We start from the raw sequence: 17,629 nt of genomic DNA, 5'->3' as shown, positions 1-17,629 counted from the left end.
TCCCTTTCATTATCTGGTCAACGGTATATGTTTATGAAAATTGCATGTTTTTGCCTTATTGTTTTGTAAAAATGGGAAAATGGAAAACTGGATGAACTGATACCAGTGATTTTTAAAAAGCTGTAAAGTTAATCCCGTTTAGACACAGATGGAAACCATTAGGAGTGCTGCAGAGACTCTAATCTCTATTGGCCATTCACTGGACTTCAGCCAGTTACTCGTGTGTTTAATTGCAAAATAAAAGAACAAAATTCATTTCAGAAGGCAACAAAATACCATTAAGGACAGTCGAAAAAGACAGTTATGATCGAGGATTTTATATTTCTACCTTTCTGAGAATGGAACAACCTTTTACAACTATGGCGATCCATTGTTCAACTTTGATGTATTCAAATGCCCCCAACATTTTGAGGAACACGATTTTTTGAAAAATGGAAGTTGCCTGAGCAGTCATTAGAGATTCAAAATGGAAACCTCTCTCCTGGAGCACATTGTCTCCAAGGCGACTGTTTAAGCATCACTCTGGAGGCTTGACAGGAGAGAATGGGAAGGCCATTGAGCTGTTTGTATAATTTTAAGACAGAAACAGCAACTAATGGTTATTGTGTACCTACTATGTGCCAGGCCCATATCAAGGGCTTTTTCCATCCACATGGGCTGCCTTTTCTCTGTGCTCAGAACTCCCCTTAACACCAAATCTGAAAAGGATTATGGGGGTCATGATGGTGAGAGCATTAACCATCTTTTCCACATGGCCCAGAATTCCATGAATAACAATAAGAGTAATATTAAGGCTACTAATAGCAGTAATAAAAATAGCAAATATTCATTGCCCATTAACTAGGTGCCAGACTCTGTGCTAAGGCATTTTCTATGTATTACCTCATTTAATCCTCACAAGAACAAACCCTATTGAGTTTTTACAGATGAAGAAGCTGAGGCTAAGAGAGCTTAAACTCCCAAGGTTAGGGATGAGAGGAACTGGAATGTGAGCGCAAGGAGTCTGACTCTAGGACCTATCCATATGTCCTCCACACTCCATTGTCCACGAGCGGGCCATGCATGGCAGCAGAGGGAAGTAGGAGCTTCAGGTGACCCACCAGCAAGAGGATGGTCACTTCTGGAGGCAGCCTGGTACAACAGAACAGTAGAGTCTGGGTCAGATAATACCTCAGAGGACTGCTGAGAGCATTACCTGAGGTGTTGAAGGTCAAACCCATTCTCCCTGATGCTGTCTTTCCAAGGCAGAGCTCTCCATGTTCCCCAGAGACAACTGGGACAATTTGGCCACTCCCACAATGATGTGCACTTCTCTTTCATCTTCTAGTTGGCTTGCAGCATCTTCTAAAATATCCTCTCTCTTTCATCTTTATTCTTGCTTAACTACACCTCGTACTGCCAAAACCACCTACAAGCGATGCCAAAGCTTAGCCCTCAGGAATGGAGAGAAAGCAAATATCTGATGGAGAGTCAAGAACCCACGCTGAGTTCTGTCAGATCTGCCTAGGGTGTGGCCACACAGGCTTCCGGCAAGGACCATTGGTAGCCCAGCCAACAGCCACTCCCTGTCCCACAGCCTCTACTAATTCGCTGGGAGGCATCAGGAACCATGGACTCCAGGAAAAGCTCTACAGAATGAATCTGGATTTGCCCGTGCCTGTCAGGATGACTCCTCAGGAATGATGGTTAACCTTGGGATGGATCTGTGCTGGAGTCCTGGCCAAGGAGCCATGAGAGGGCTGCTGGAGTCTCAAGGGATGCAAGGAAGGAATGTCCCCTTCTGAGGCCATGGGAAATTTTTGCTTGGGGCTGTAGCAACCATCACATAGCCACTTAGCGACAAGCCTGAGAACAGAAGCCAGCATGCTGAAGTTGGTAGAGCAGGGACGTGAAATGAGCCTGAGTCCTCAAGGATGTTTTGAAAGCAAATTAACCAACCCTGGACCTGCAGGCCTCCATATGTCTTATCGTGTGAGACTGTAAGTCCCCTGGAGGTGTGAGCTTTTCCAGTTGGACCCTGTATTATAGGCAGCCGAAAGCACCCTGATACAGCAGCCCAGTAGCAGCTGGTGGTCCTTGCCACCAATGGGTAGCTACCAGGTCCAAATCTTCACCAGGCTGGGGTGTCCTGGGAACTTTAGTCCAGTTAATACCACCCCAGACCTGTGGACAAAAGGCAAGTGAATGAGTGGGAAGTTATATAATGAACTTTCCATGAGGCCAGGAAAAGTGTCAAAGCACTTTACAATCAAACCTAATTGAAAACAACAGCTCTTTAATCTAAATTTACAACATAATCAGCCTTCTGGTTACCTAATTATAATTAAATTAGATTGGCAGTGTATTTCATATATGCTAATTAAAAGCACCAAAAGAAAAAGCTGCGTTCGGAAACTGCTGTGTCTATTCACTCCCTGTGTGAACCAAGCAAGAGAGGGGGCTTCCCGGGCTGTACATTTGGAGACCTGGGTTCTTGTCCCACCTCTGCTCAAACTGGCTGTGTGACTTTAGGCAAACCACTCAGCCCCTCTGAGTCTTCCTGTCCCTGAGATTCCAATCAAACACAAGGTGGATTCGTTTTGCCTGTCTGGAACATCGTACAACGCAATGTACTTTTTCTGTGTCTGGTAAGAAGCCTGCTACAATTTTTATATGTTTTATTGCCAAAGAATTGACGAGGCCAAACCAGCAAATATTTTGACCATTCAAGCACTAAACAACCCCTGGGGCCCTGAGATTGCACAGGCAGGAAGTCGGCTTGTGCAAGCTGCACAGTTGCAAAGTAGGGCAAACTCTCCAACATTCACTTCAGTTGTGGCCCAGGAGATAATGATCAAGGCAAAATCTCCCAGAGGATGGAGTCAGGGCCACAAAGAACAATGGCCCAGAGAGCTCCTCCCAGGAATTAGAATAGGGTCTAATCAGGGAAATCCTCCACCCACGGTCCCTCCCACCGGCCTAGCCTCCCCAGTCCTGCAGTGCCAGGGGCCAGGGGCTGCTCTGCCAGTCTTCCCCTTTCTGCGTCTGTTTGTATCGTAGTCTGTTCTTCCTGCTCCGCATATTGGCTGTGAAGGTAGGGGATTCAGACTCCTTGTCCTTTTAGTCTATATGTCACCAAAGCAAGGGAAGCCGCACCTAAACTCAAGAGAGGACTGGACTTCCTCAGCTTGAAGCTGGAGATGGTGACCTGGGAGGTCTTGGGTAGGAGATGGGTCCTAGGGGAGGGATGGAGAAAGATGCACACAGATGCTTAGCCCGTCAGCAAGGACACCGACACCCTTCGTGGGTGTGGAGCTGTCCCTGGGATGACATTTCCCAGCCCCTTTGCATTTTTTTAAATTGAAGTGAAAATCACATTAACATGAAATTAATATGTTGAAATGTACCATTCAGCAGGGCTTCAAACACTCACGGTGTTGTACACCCACCTCCTAGACCAAGTTCCAAAACATTTCATCGTCTCAAAAGAAAACTCCATACCTATTAAGCAATTACTCCTCAAGGATGTAACCTCTCCTCAACCTCTTGAAACCACTTATTTGCTTTCTTTATAGATTTACCTATTCTGGATATTTCTTATAACAAGAGGAATTGTCCAGTATGCTTGGCTTCCTTCACCTAACCTAAGTTTTCCAGGTTCCCCATGTTGTATAGCGTATAACCATTTCATCCCTTTTTGTGACTGAATAATATTCTGTTGTTTGGATATCTGTACAATTTGCTGATCCATTCATCTGTTGATGGACACATGGGCTGTTTTCCACCTTTGGGCTATTGCCAAGTTCACAGTGCTGCTGTGAACACTCATGTATAAGCATTTGTGTGAACATTTGTGTTCAGTTCTTCTGGGTACATACCCAGGAGTGGAATTGCTGGGTCATTTGGTAATTCTGTGTTTGACTTTTTGAGGAACTGCCAGACCGTCTTCCACAGCATCAGCCCCCTTGCACTTTGGTGAGATGGTGTAACTGATGACTCATTTTCACCAATGGCAAGTGAGTAGAAGGGATCATCATCATGTCTGGGCAGGGGTGCTTCCCACAGGCTGGGCGCAGTCCTGGCTGAGCACTGGAGACTCCAGTGTTGTACGGGAGGGAGGAGTCACAGCAGGGAGGAATCTGGGTCCCTGGACAAAGCCTGCCTGACCAGGAACATGCACACACAATGGTGTAAGTAAAGCAATAAACTTCTATCGTGTTAAGCCACTAAGGTTTCAGGGTTTGTCTGTCACAGCAGCAGGCACTATCTTCAATATATTGCTCAAATTCCATCTCTTGATCTCCAGCTTCCTAATAGAGGTCGCCCTGCATGATCCCTCCCCAACATCTCAACTGGCCTGTACCGGACACCAGATTCATCATTTCTATTCTAGACAAGAATATGTTGATGGCCGGGATCAGAAACCACTCAAACTAGCAGAAGCATTTGTCAAGAGACTACTGGGATCTCATGGACTCTGGGAACAGAAAAAGTATATCCAAGCATCATGCAGACAATCAGAGGCATGGCAGGGAAGGAGGGCAGAAGGACACAGATTCCTGAGTGCCAGTCAGTGAGAGAGTTACAAAGACACAGGTAGACAACTTTTCCTGTTTCAGTTTTATTCTGAGTTATTATTTTTACATATATTGAACATGAAACCTCTAGTTTTACACTATTTGATATTTGTTTTCAGCAAACTCTGGCCCTTAGGCTCCATTTATCTCCTTCTAAGCTGGGTTGAGGGTCCAAATTGCCATAAATCACCAAGGCCAGTACTATCTCCACTTCCCATCCAGGGCCCATGTAGTGTCTCTCCTTTCTCTGGGCAATGTCCATGCTCTGCACTGCAGACACTGCTTTCTGCTTGTTTCCCTTCTCCCAGACTTAGCTCCCCACTGGGGACAGTCCAGCCCTTATTCCTCCAAATCCAGACCTCACTGGCTTCTTTGTCACCTTCAAAGTTTTAATGGTCCATTTCTATCAGTCTCTTGGAATTACCACCTTGTGTGGCTGGGTCCTGTTTTAGTGTTTATCTCATCTCTGCAGAGAGAAGGCATTACCACAGTTTCAAGCCAGGGTCACAAGCTGGCACCCCCACGTGCCATCTTGTGATCTCAAGCAAGTGACTTAACATCAATGAGCCTCAGTTTCCCCATCTGCAAAATGGGTAGAATGATAGTACCTACCTCCGAGTTCTTGCAAATATTATATCTATATCTACATAGATATATACATATAAAAGATACTACAAGCCAAGTGCTTAGCGGGGTTCCTGAGACACAGTGAGAGCTCTCAATTCTTATGGTTCCAGCTGCCTCCTCAACCCCACAGGTACATGGTGAGCAGCTGATGTGATCATTGAGTTCATCTGGTTCTCAGACCTTCGGATGATCAGAATCAGATGAGAAGCTTTCAGGACAGTTCTGGCCCATCTCCAATGTCACCAGCTTTGACACCCTTGGGGAGACCCCACCAGGCTGGCTAGACTTTCTCCAGTAGAAAACGGGGAGAAAAATTCAGATCTCAACCCCCAACAGTCACAGGTGTTCCTCCATTGCTCATTCAAGCCCTTGCTCAAGATTGCCTCCAAAGAGGCTGCTACCTCCCTCTATCTCCTTCCAAAGTCCCCCATAGCCCAGCAGTGTGGCTTTATCTTCCATCACCTGTCTTCCACAACCCCTGGTGAGTGCAAGGACCTATGCACCTGGCAATGGCTAGCAGATAGTAAATAGGTGGTAAGTACATAAGGCAGATAAAAGAATGAACTAGCCTCTGCTGAGTGCCCCTTCCCCATCCCTTAATGAGATCTTGGGCATATTTCAGAGCTTTCAGATCCCTTTCCTTATTAAAACAGCCCAGTCTGAGCAAAAAAAATTTAAATTAAATTAAAAAATAAAACAGCCCAGTCTGATTTAGAATGCTATTTTCTTGTGTGATTCCAAGGCCACCCCTTCCCTGGTCAAAACTGGGCTTGGGATCTGGGGACGAGAGTGAAGACAGGCAGTCTATTTTCTCCTCCTCCCCACACCTAGGAGTGAAGGGGAACTTGATGTGCCTTTGAAAAAACCCTTCCCTTTTCCAGCTTGTCTGGGCCTGGGGGCTGGGACTCGGTAATTCAGGGGAGAGGACAGAGGCCTCCTGCTGTCGCTGGCACATTGCAGTCTTCTCTGGATCAGTAGGTGCTGCTTGCCTGGCTAATCCTTACTGGGGGAAGCTTGTAGATGCTAGTGCGTGGGTGTAGGCTTGAGTTCTCCTGGATCCAGTGGGGTCGTCTGCTTTGGCAGTTCTCTAAGTGATTCAGTTCCACTCCACCACGCACCTAAGCTGCCCCCACTGGCATTTATACCCACAGCCTTTTACTTCTGGAGTCCTTTTTCCCAGAGGCAGCCACCTCCCACCACGTCCCCTGGACTCCTGAGAAATTCATACACGTGGGTGTTCAGAGCACACATTGGTAGACAGGTGTCTCTTTAGCCCTCTTCCCCCTTGTTCAATGAGGCTCATCTGGAGATCAGCATGTCCAGGGCCTGAGCACAATCTGATCGGGAGGCAGTGCCAGGCTCCCCCTCCCGCAGGCACCCTAGTCCCCATAATGGATTCTTTTGAAACCTTTCCCCTTCATTGGGCTCAGTAGCACAATGAGGGGAGCAACACAGTGGAACAGCTCCCCGCCCCCCGCACCCACATAGACCTTGGGAAGGAAAGGAAATCGCCCCTCACAGCCCTCCCTCACACAGCCCCATACAGATCGGCTCCCTGTCCTCACCAGTCTTGGGCGCAGAGCCATGGAGCAAGTCCTACTTTAGAGCCTGTCCAACAACAGAGCACTTCTTGATCCCCTTATCAAAGCTTGGAGGCTCTGCCAAAGGTGATGAGCCCCTGGACCTTGTGAAAGCCAGGCTCCTCACATAGCACCAGAAATAAAATTCTTCGGTAGCCAAGGAATAAAAAAATGAATTGTTGCACATGACTTCCAGGAATTTGGCCCTTAATGGATGGGGCAGGATCTTCCCATCCTTCTGATGGCTAGAAGGTGAACGTGATGGCTGGAGCCACAGCAACTACTTTAGACTATAAAGTATACTATACGTGATAAAAGTGCCAGAACCACAGAGTAGAGATCTGCGTTCCTGACAATCATAGAACCACCTTTCCCACTCTGGGCTACTTGCCTATGGTTCATTTACGTGAAAGAGAAACATACCTTATTTGTTCAATCTTTTCAAACTTTCTGCTTCTCACAGCCAAACAGCATGCTGATAGTCTGGCTCTAAGCTTGGGGTCTGCTCTTTTTTTTGGAAAAATTATCTGAGATAATCAGGATTGAAAAATACATGGAAAGGAAATGAATTTCACATTATGACTCAATATCATTTAAATGTGTTTGGGCACTAAAGTCTTTCTCCTACCACAGGTGGTACCTGCCTCATGTTTCAGAGAAACCTCACAGGCTTCAAAGTCAGGCAAGCCCAGGTTAGAATTTGGTTTATAAGATTCATTATTGTGTAATCTCAATCAAGTTACTCAGCATTTCTGAGCTTTAGTCTTCGGTTTTATTTAATAAGAATAATGTCTGTATTAAAAAAAAAAAAAGAATAATGTCTGTCTTGAAGAGCCCACCCAACACATTTTTATTGTGCATCTGCTACCTATGTGCCATTATGCTGGAGATGCCATGGAGAAAAAGACAAGGCCTCAACCTTCATGGGGCTTCATATCCAACAAGGAAGAATAGATTTAAAAAGCAAATGAATAAGCAAACAAAATAATCATAGTAAACAGTTCATCGTGATGGAGAATAACACGGTGCAGGGGCGCAGGAATCTGGGAAATCATCCCCTGTAAGGACTAAAAGAATAACCTCATGTTAAAGCTCTGACCACACTTTCCAGTTACTATCACAGCCCTTGCCCAGGAGCTGCCCTACTCCCTTTAAAGGGACAACCGCCATTCACAGAGCCCAAGTGCCTCCACCCTCCCACCATGCAGCTTGTGCACAGCTCCAACCAGAGTAACTCAATCTGTGCTTTGTCCATCTGAGGATGGATGGCAAGAGGATGGACAGACAGAAGGCCTCACACAGACCACCAGTAGGGAAAGCTGTTGGCTGCAGACCCTGCCTGGCACAGACCTTCCACCAAGCTGGCTTTGTCTCTTTGCATAATGGGTACCACCTGGGTCCCAGGGAAGGCAGTTGGCATCAATTAGTTTTCAGTGAGCCCAAGCTGCAGGGGCACCCTGGCTCTCCTCCCAGGTAGTGGTGCTGGAACCTGCCAGCTCCTGGGCTGTGTGTCATCTCCCCCTACAACCTCCATTGGTGACCTCTTCTCAATCAGGCAGGGCCCACCAGGCCCACAGCTGCACCGTCATGAGAAACGGGGTTCTCGGAGCTAAGTGATCAGACCCCATCCACCACTGTATGCCTGCAGGGGCAGGATGTGTGTAGTGAACACAACATAAGCAACAGAGGGACTCTGAAACTTCTGTTTCTAGCTTTCATCAGAATTCACCCAGTGTACAAGGATAGGCAGTTTAGAATCTGCAGTGTTGCATGGGACCGAAGTGGGTACTGTGAAGGCAGACATATGGGAGAGATCGTATCCCAATGTGGCTGCTTTCAATGGTCTGGTCTTGGGCAAGTTATTTAACCTCCCTAAGCCTTGGTTGCCCCATCTTAAAATGAGTGTGGTAATCATAGTACCTACTGCATATTTGGGGTGAAGGATTAAGTAAAATCATCCATGTAAGCATCTTTAGGAAATGCTTGATGCGTGTTTGCTAAGATCCATCTTCACTCAACAACTGTTGTTGAGCATCTAATATGTGCTCAATATGCGCTAACATCTGCAGAGACAAATAACAAAGCTGGAAAGACTTAGAAATGATCCCATCCGGTGACCATCCATATTTTGGACTGCAATTCTTCTAAACTGGGTGAAGACCCTATAATCTATAGGGTCTACCTACCTTATGTATCACGTAGCTTTTGCCATGTGACAAACCACCCTAAAACGTAGTGACTTCTAATGACAAACCTCTTTTTCATGACTCTGTGGGTTCTCTGGGCAGTTCTTCTGATAAGGTCCAGCTGGTCAGAACTGGGGTAGTCCAGGGTGGCCCCATGCACAGTCTCCAGGCCTCGGCAGGGATGTCCACAGCCACCCTCCTCGTGGTCTCTCAGGCTCCTGAGACTACAGAAGGCTTGTTCACTAAGTGGTGGAAGGTCCCACGTAAGAGAGGAAGCAAGCTCCAATTCACAAGCATTTTCCAAGCCTCTCCTTATGACATATTACGTATCGTTGTATTGGCCAGAGGAAGTCACAAGGCCAAGGCCAAAGTCTGTATGGGAGGGGACCATCCACAGGTAATGAACAAAGGAAACAAGATCAAACAGGAGCCATCACTGCCACTGTCAACCTTTCTAAGCCATTTCCACTTTCCAGAGGGAAAAGAATTTGGGAAGAATTAGAGAAGGAATATATAGGAACCCCATATTGTGTACTTCAGGAGTCCCCAGATATTTCTGATAACACATCCCCATGTTAGTGAGCTTAGGCCACTGTAAGAATACCATAGACGGGGAAGCTTCCACAACAGAAACTTATTTCTCATAGTTCTAGAGGCTGGAAGTCTAAGATTAGGGTGTCAACGTGATCAGGTTCTGGTGAGGCTCTCCTCCTGGGTTATAGACAGTTGCCTTCTCAATGTAGGCTTACAAGAGATCCATCTCTCTCTTCATATATGGCCATCAATTCTATGAGATTAGGACCCCATGCTCATGACCTCATTTAACATTTATTACCTCTTTAAAGGTCTTATCTCCAAATATAATCACATTCGGGGTTAGGGCTTCAATATAAAAGACTGGGAAGGTATAATTGCTTTCTTTTTTCTTTGACCTAAAGTTCTATTTTTCCTGCAACCCAGTGGATTGTGCTGAACTCCCCGACTTGGAGACCACTGATTTGCTTTGTCAAAAACCAACATGAGAATCTCATGTTCATGTGGGTTCCCCATAGACACATATTTAAACTTGATTTTAAAAATGTACATGTGAGGGGGGCCTGGGTGGTCCAGTTGGTTGAGCATCTGATGCAGGTCATAATCTCAAGGCTGTGAGATGGAGCCCTCTGTCGGGCTCCACGCTCAGCGGGAAGTCTGGTCGGGATTCTTCTCTCCCTCTGCCCCTTCCCCGTCTCTCTAAAATAAATAAATAAATCTTTTTAAAAATGTACATCTGAAATTTTTCACATGATGTTCAAATTTAAAACAATGCCTTATAACCAATATTTGTAACAACTGAATAGCTCATATAAAGTATCTGGTTAAGAAGGGCTTGGTCTTAGATAAAATTGGAAGTCTGTGGGATCATAGGCCATTTGCTCCTAAGAAACCAAGAAAGGCTTCCTATTAGCATCAGTGTGTGGCCCTCTTGGAGGACTTCCTTAACTCCAGCCCACCAGGCTTACCTCCAGCCTTAACTCCATGCACCAGGCTTTAGGACTCTAGTCCTATGTTGTATTAGTTTCCAGCAGCTATCATAACAAAGACCATAAGCTTGATGGCTTAAAACAACAGAAACTTAGTCTCTCACAGTTCTGGAGGCTAAAAGTCAGAAATCATGGTGTCTGCAGGGCCACGCCTCCTCTGGGGGCCCCTTGGAGAGAATCCCCCACCTTGACTCTGCCCAGCCTGTGGTGGCAGCAGCATTCCTGGGCTTGTGTCACCTGGCTCTGCCTTCACATTGCCTTTTCCTCCACGGGTCTCTCTTCTCCTCTCTGTCTTCTTGATCAGGACATTTGTCGTTGGATTTGGGGTCTACCCCGATAATTCAGGATGATCTTCTCATCTCAAAATCCTTAACTTAGTTACATCTGCAAACACCCCATTGCCAAATAAGGTCACATTTGCAGGTTTTGAGGGTCACCGTTCAACCCACTGTGCACATCCTCCCCACAATTTTTACAGATAAAGTGGATCCCGGAACGAGAGTCAAAGGTACAGTGTGGACCAGCTTCTGCCTTTTCCTCTCTCAGGACCAGGCAGGGCTCCTCTGAACACCAATCTTCACCACAGAAGACTTCCCCATGCAAAGAAATACTTCCTCATCATTGTTCAGGATTAATGCCTCTGTTTTCCCACGTGAAGGAAATGTGAAGCGATTTCTTGCCCTTTAAGGATCATAAGGCTCCTTCCTCCTGTCTTTCCACTACCATTTCCATGCATTTCTTCTCCTCTAGGAATCGTCAAAGCATTTTCCAGAAAACTAGCAGCCTGGCTTCTGATCTCTGGGGAAGGAGCCAGCCATTTGGGGCTTTATCAGTGGGCACAATAGGAGCACAGCCTGGCCAACCCCAGGGGCAGAGTTCTGGTCCCACAGGGAAGGGAAGAGTTGGACTGGGGAGATTTCCTCTTGGCCTCAAAGTCAAACCATTTTGAAGTTTAACTAGACATTTGCCCTGTGGTCAGGGCTGCTATATTTAGCAAATAAGAAAGCAGGATGCCCAGTTGAATTTGTGTTTCCGATAAGCAATGAGTAGGTTTTTTTAGTATAAGTATGCCCCCATCCATTTTTTTCGATCAACATATAATGCCATATTTTTTTTTAATTTTTAAAGATTTTATTTATTTATTCATGAGAAACACAAAGAGAGAGGCAGAGACATAGGGAGAGGAAGAAACAGGCTCCCTGTGGGGAACCCAATGTGAGACTCAATCCCAGGACCCCGGGATCACAACCTGAGCCAAAGGCTGACACTCATCCACTGAGCCACCAAGGCACCCCAAATTTTTATTAAAGATTGTATTTGTTTGAGAGAGAGAGAGAGAGTACATGTGCCCATGAGCAGGGGCAAGGGCAGAGGGAGACAGAAGCAGACTCCCCATTGAGCAGGGAGCCTCCTGTGGGGCTAGATCCCAGGACCTTGGGATCATGACCTGAGCCAAAAGCAGACACTTGGCCAACTGAGCCACCCAAGTGCCCCATAATACAATATTTGGAACATATATTTTTAAAATTGTTTATCTGAACTTCAAATTTAACTGAGCATCCTGCATTTTATCTGTCAACTCTCTCTATGGCCTTCTCTCCTACCCTTCCTTCCAAAAAAACTTTGTTTTGAGTCTACTCACTGGAAAGTCCTTTACTAGACACAAATAAAACTGGACACTCTCTTCCAAGGTATTCTTCACAGCATAGGGAAGGAGACAAACTGTTACACAAATGCCTTTCACACAGTGTGATCCATCCCCGTTCTAATAAATGTTCCCACAAACTGTTTGGGTGACACAAAAGCAGAACAATTCATTCTTTCTTGGGGGGGAAAGAGGAAAAAAGCTTTGGAGAGGTGCAGGGGTCAGGCTCTTCAGCACAACCTGAATGGACAGACGTAAAGCGGTCATGGTATGGAGAACATACTGTACTCTGGGACCATGGAGCTGCCCCTGTGGCCAGGTAGGAGAGGTGCAAGCTGTGCATATCTCTGGGGGTGCTGATTGGTGCCGACGTCCGAAGGCAGCACAGAAAAAGTCTGGAGTCTGGAGTGAAGGACTCTTTTCACCATGCTGAGGCGCTGGGGCTATCTCCCATCATTGGTCCCAAGAAACTAATATACAGCTAGACGATGGCCAGACCATGACCTCTGCAGCAACCTGCCCAGGAAGCCAGAGCACAGCCTCTGCAGCAATCCAGCCAGGAAGGCCAGTGGCTCAGTCGATGCCTGCCAGCTTCCCTATTTTTTTTTTTTTTTGCCAATGCTTCCAGCTCAGGATCAATGGCACAAAAGACCTCATTTCCAGCTACCGACCTCCAGCTCCCTGAACAATCTCCAACTGGGGGCACTCTGAGCCTTCCTTCTTCCTCACTATAAAGCTTTCCCATTCCCCTGCCTGCTTTTGCATGTCTGCTCTAAGTACAGGCTTGTTTGCTCTCATATATGTGGTCTGCATTTATTTCCTCAGTATAGGCCATAGGTACTGCTTTTTTTTTTCTTTAAGATTTTATTTATTCAGGGAAGACACAGAGAGAGAGAGGCAGAGACACAGGCAGAGGGAGAAGCAGGCTCCCTGGGATCGTGACCTGAGCCGAAGGCAGATGCTCAAGCACTGAGCCACCCAGGTGTCCCTAGGTACTACTTAAGAGAAGGATGGGGCAATGAGAGTAGTTAGCTCTGAGGAAACTAGTACTCTCAGATATGATGTTAATACAACCACAGATGCTGGTGATATTCAGAGCTAGAAAAATCTGCTTTTTGAGACTCTTTGCTATCTACACACACATAATTTTTTTAACGTTTACATTCACTTGAATATCCTTAAATTCCTTTATATTCTGAAAAGAAAACTTTGAATCTTTAAAGTGTAGTTTAGGGGCACCTGGGTGGCTTAGTTGGTTAAGCTTCTGCCTTCAGGTTAGGTCATGATCCCAGGGTTCTGGGATCCAGCCCCACGTCAGGATCCCTGCTCAGTGGGAAGCCTGCTTCTCCTCCTCTTCTCCCCCAGTTTGTCCACTCACATCTCTCTGTCAAAAAAATAAATAAAATCTTAAAAATAAAGTGCAGTTTAAAAGCAAAAATATTGTTAAAGTTACCCTTTGTTTCCTTTTTGATTTAATATTTTATTTCCCCATTAGAGATCGCATCATTGGGATCCCTGGGTGGCGCAGCGGTTTAGTGCCTGCCTTTGGCCCAGGGTGTGATCCTGGAGACCCGGGATCGAATCCCACGTCGGGCTCCCGGTGCATGGAGCCTGCTTCTCCCTCTGCCTGTGTCTCTGCCTCTCTCTCATCTCTCTCTGTGTGACTATCATAAATAAATAAAATTTTTTTAAAAAAATCTTTAAAAAAGGGATCCCTGGGTGGCGCAGTGGTTTGGCGCCTGCCTTTGGCCCAGGGCGCGATCCTGGAGACCCGGGATCGAATCCCACGTCGGGCTCCCAGTGCATGGAGCCTGCTTCTCCCTCTGCCTGTGTCTCTGCCTCTCTCTCTCTCTCACTGTGTGCCTATCATAAAAAAAAAAAAAAAAAAAAAAAAAATCTTAAAAAAAAAAAGATCGCATTGACTCCAATTTGTCCCCTTGTATGCATCCCAGCCCTCAGCCATCTGACTCTGAAGCACCTCCCACTAAGCAACCCCCCTTGAGGTTGCACTTGGCCAAGTGACCCGCTTTGCCCAATGGGACATTAGCTGGCATGATGCAAGTAGAGGTTTGAAACAGGCTTACACACTGGGGCTTGGGCTCTCATACCCCTGCCACCTCCATGAGAAGAATGTGCTCAAGCTAGTCACTGGTCACAGGAGGAAGGTAAGTGTCAGGTATAGAGGAGCCACCCTAGCCAAACACAGGCTAGATTCGACAACAGACCAGTGAGTTAAATAAATGGTTATTTTCTGATAGCATCTGGAATTTTGTGGTTATACAGCACATTTGTATCAGTAGTTGAGTATCACATCCCTTGTCAGAATTTCAAGAAATGTTTCATTGCCATGAATGAGTGATTAGCAAATCCTATTGATTGCCCACCCAAGTCCATGACCCCTGCTATTCTTTCCTCCTGGTAGAGCTTTGGGTTGTTTTGTTTTGTTTTGTTTTGTTTTTCTCCAAGATCTCACCCTTGCCCAGCCCAGACAAGTGATCAGAGAAAGTGTTCTGTGCATTCCCAGGGGATAAATCTCCACTTATCAAAGCCAATTGTAGTTTGCTGGTGATTGGTTTAAGAAAGAGCATATAACACAGTTATGGCCGGTGAAATGTTAGAAGCCTGATGAGAGGTTTTCTAGAAAGGCTTCAATCCTTTTTAAAACAAACCCATAAAGTGATGTTTCCTTTTTTTCTTTTTTATCACTAGATTTTTGGAACCACTGCTACCATCTTGGAACCATGAGGGAAGCCACAAGAGAACAAACCAATATTCTGAGGCAGACATTGGGAAGAGCCTGAGGCTAGGGTATTGTTGAGAAGCCATCCCATTGCAAGCCCTTGGAGCAGCCCTAATTTGGAGCTACTTGTCACAACCCTTTACTGTTTAGACCACATTTCCTTGCAGTTTCTGTGCCTTACAGCTCAATTCTTCCTGATTCAGTTACTTCTTTAGAAGAAAATCCAAGTTAAGAAAAGGATGTGTTGATTATCTTTTCTTTCTTTTGGTTTTGCCAAGTGATTCACCACTGGAGCAAAGACTAACAAAATCGTTAAAGGTGGGCTTTAAAATGTTCATTCCAATGGATGCCTCTGAGATTTGATTTTGAGGGTTTTCACCATGCTACAATCCATTATGAAATGACTTCTGGCCTCACCACTGTAACTCTATGATGCTTCGCCCAGGGATGTGGGGACCCCTTGAGGAGAACTTCAGAACCTTGGGCAGATAGAGCAAAAACAGGGAGTATTCCAACAAGCCTGGCATTCCTGGGTGATGATTCCTCACCCAAGGAGAGACTCCTGGGCCTGTGACCCTGGTGATGCTTTACCTGGTTATAGTGAAGTTGACCCTTTTTAAGGAGTAGCAGCTAAATTATAAAAAGCAAATTCAGTCCACAAGCTCGTTCTCCAGCACAGTGAGCATGATACATTTGCTCACTATGATGCAGTTCACCTCAGTAAATAGCATCTTCAGAAAACACATTAAAATGTCATTAGACTTTATTGAAACTTGCTGATAATTTAGGTAACTTGACTGTCTCCCCCTCCTCCCATGCTGTGCTCAGCAGAAACCAGCTCTTGCCAAATTATCATTCATTTTATTAAAACAAAACTTCAGGCTGCTCTTTGGATTTGCCAGACTCTCTCCTGGCCCTGGACCACTGCCCTTGCTCTTGTCTTCCCCTGGAATGGCTGTCTCCCATCATGGCAAACTGGCAAACTGCCCGCCAAACTCCTCATCATCTGGCAATGCAAAATTCTAATGTCTAATGCCTCTCTGAAGCATCACTCGGACCCCAGAGGCAACGCAGCATGAAGGGTAGTTGAAGTCAGGCCCACATAATCTGGGATCCAGCTCTGTCCCCAATTAGCTAGGTGACCTCAGCAGAAAAGCTCAGCTTTCTTGAGCCAGGCCTCAGCTCCCTCTCCTGCAATATAGCAGTTTGATTGCCCCTGCTTTGAGCTTGTGTGGAAATGAGATGGAATCTTGGGAGAGGCCCTGGCACAGAGGAAAAGGCTCCATGTATTTTGGCTGGTGTTACTGGATGCCTTCCCACAGAATCATAAAGCTTTATAGCCAGAAGGGGCTTCAGAGTTTCTTCTCAACCTTCGATGTACAAATGAATCACCTGGGAATCCTGTCAAAACACAGGTTTTGATTCAGTAGTTCTAGGGTAATGCCTGAGCTTTGGGTGCGTTTCTTACAAGTTCCATGGTGTTGCAGAGGCTGCTGGTCCCAGAATTACACTTCGAATAGCAAGGCTATAGGAAACGTTGAGTTCCTGGAGCTTGCTTTACAGAAGAGGACAAAACCAGGTCAAGAGTAGAGAAAATCTAGAAGCAAAACTGGCAAGTCAGCTGTGTGGGCCATGAGAGGGTGGTTAGCTTTATTAAGGGACAAGAAGGAACAGATAGTGTTAGTCAGACATTAAAAGTCACATCTTCACATAAAGTAAGATGATGAGACTTTACGGAATGCACACAGCCTAACAATGGCAAGTGTGAGCCATGTGCCAGCCCTACGCTCCAGGATACATGGGACACAGAGGTGAGTTCTAGAGTGCAAGCTTCACAAAACAGAGAATCTGCTCATCTTTTGCATTCCTATTTTCCTAGCTCCAAATAATACTAGCTCACTCTTATTTAGTGCTTGATATGTGCCAGGAAGACATTTGTCTTTGATATGTGTCTTGCTGGAAGACATTTGAAAGCAGCTTTATTGAGATATGACTCACATACCATATAAGTCACCCATTTAAAGCATAAAATTCAGTGGCTTATAGTATATTCCCAGTGTTGTGCAACCATCACCATGGTCAATTTTAGAACATTTTAATTACCCTTAAAGAAAAAGCTGTAACCCCACTAGCAATCACTCCCCATTCTCCTCTACCTCTTCCCAGGCAACTACTGATCTCCTCTCTGTCTATATAGGTTTCCCTACTCTGGACATTTCATATAAATGGAATCACAGAATATGTGGCTCTTTTTGACTGGCTGCTTTCACTTAGCATAAAGTGCTCGAGGCTCCTCCTTACTGTAGCATTTGTCAGTACTTCATTCCTTTTTATTGCTGAATAATCTACTGTATGGACCTACCAGATTTTGTCCCAGTTATTGACTGATGGACATTTGGGTTATTTCTACTTTTTGGCTGTTAGGAACATTTGGGTACAAGCTTTGTGTGGATATACATTCCCATTTCATGTTCTCAGAAATATATATATTTCTTATATATGAAGAGGTTGAATGTGGCTGATGCCCACTGTATAAAGGAACATCTTAACCCGGGGCTGAGGCTGCAGGTGCCTCATGGGGAGAAGAGCCAGCCCTAGGGCCTAAAAGATTTGAGAAGTTGCAACTTCCTCTTCACTGAAGCAAACCGGAAATCTGCTTTTTTGGTTTGTTTTGTTTTTTGTTTTTTTTAGTGAGTAAAGTTGAAGCTTGTTTGTGTAGCTGGTAACATCTCTGCCTGAGGTCTTGGACTTTCTTTTTCATGTTCCCTGTGA

At 45.6% G+C, this 17,629-nt stretch overlaps 1 long non-coding RNA gene across 4 annotated transcripts in view; it reads left to right on the top strand.

Annotated features, from left to right (window-relative positions):
* The window catches only part of LOC144301035 (uncharacterized), a 27,807-nt gene extending 10,178 nt beyond the window's left edge, over nt 1–17,629 (top strand). Inside the window, exons 2-5 of one of the 4 annotated variants that reach the window (XR_013367757.1) lie at nt 3,920–3,995; nt 4,286–4,575; nt 7,397–7,455; nt 14,827–17,629. This is a non-coding gene — a long non-coding RNA (uncharacterized LOC144301035). Of the gene's footprint in view, nt 1–3,909; nt 3,996–4,285; nt 4,576–7,396; nt 7,456–14,826 lie in introns of all 4 variants that reach the window. The other 3 variants (XR_013367756.1, XR_013367758.1, XR_013367759.1) reach the window with 3 other exon arrangements.

The sequence above is a fragment of the Canis aureus genome, chromosome 29 (assembly GCF_053574225.1).
Source record: "Canis aureus isolate CA01 chromosome 29, VMU_Caureus_v.1.0, whole genome shotgun sequence".
NCBI classification, from domain to species: Eukaryota; Metazoa; Chordata; class Mammalia; order Carnivora; family Canidae; genus Canis; species Canis aureus.
This window is presented reverse-complemented; position numbering and strand designations above follow the sequence as displayed.